Source organism: Bison bison, unplaced genomic scaffold (genome assembly GCF_000754665.1).
Source record: "Bison bison bison isolate TAMUID 2011002044 unplaced genomic scaffold, Bison_UMD1.0 scf7180017864353, whole genome shotgun sequence".
NCBI lineage: Eukaryota > Metazoa > Chordata > Mammalia > Artiodactyla > Bovidae > Bison > Bison bison.
The window spans coordinates 6,740,990-6,742,316 of NW_011494925.1; positions in this window are offsets into that span (position 1 = coordinate 6,740,990).

Sequence of the window (1,327 nt, forward strand, 5' to 3'; positions counted from 1 at the left end):
CTCCAACTCAACTTTCTATACAGAACTGTGCGTTTTCCTTGAAATACCTCTTCTGGCCTTTATAGGAGACACTCCCCAACCTCTTGAGACATTCCGCTCTCAAGGGAACTGTGTGAACTGGTGGAGACCAGGGGGCTGCCTCCTTCAGCCTGGTCCCGCTGGCACAGGGCGGTCACTGTCCGAGGGACCTGAGGGGCGACCCCAGTGTCAGGTAAGCGCTGTCCCCCAAGGACCTGAGGGGTGACCCCTGTGTCACAGGCAGTGCCGTCCCCCAGGGATCTGAGGGGCGACCTCTGTGTCACAGGCAGCGCTGTCCCCCAGGGATCTGAGGGGCGACCCCTGTGTTACAGGCAGCGCTGTCCCCAGGGACCTGAAGGGCGACCCCGGTGTCACAGGCAGCGCTGTCCCCAGGGATCTGAGGGGCGACCGCGGTGTCACAGGCAGCGCTGTCCCCAGGGATCTGAGGGGCGACCCTGGTGTCACAGGCAGCGCTGTCCCCCAGGGCGGGGCGCTGGCCCAGCACTTCCCTGGGATCCCCTGAGGTGAAGGACAGACGGGCCCTTGAATTTGCCCTGGGCCGTGCTCTGATTCCACTCACGAGGCCACACTGGATCCGCAGCAGTTTATTGAATTAAAGTCACCCTGACAGGACCGCGGGGCTCCCACAAGGGGCACGCAGGGCACCGCTGCACCCAGAGACAAACATCTCCCTTCATTTTAAAAAATAAACATTTTCAGAGCATCTTGCAGGCCAGAGAGCTGCATGGGATCCTCAAACATTCAGGAGCTTTTGAGGAAAAGTCAGGAGGAGGAGACGGCTTCACACGCCCTCCACCGACCACACGAACGCGAGTACTCTGGCAGCGGCCCGGGGAATGTGGACGCCATAGGCCCTCCGCCCAGCAGGAGGGGAAGTGCCTGCGGGAAGCCTGCAGAAGCATCTAGAACACTCGCCTGGGAGGCTGAGATGCCCGTGTAGACTGAAGAGGGCCAACGTCAGACACAGCGGACGCGGAGGGTCATGCACAAGGGGGGGCAGCAGCGGGGCCTCTGCACAGCGTTGGGAAGCCTGCCCCGCCACCCCCCTGCCCTGACCTGCAGGTGCCTCCAGGCCTGGAAGACGGACGCCTCGGACTGTGTCTGCAAGGGCACAATTCCCAGAGGGAAGGGATGCCTGGGGCAACCCAGACCCAGACCTGGGCCCCCACCCATCCCGGGTGCGCCCTGGGCCCACCAGCAGCCAGGCCCCCTCCCAACACCCCGGCCACACCCCGTCACCACAGCCTGGCCGGACGCGATTGAGTCCACAGCAGCCTCACCAACAGGG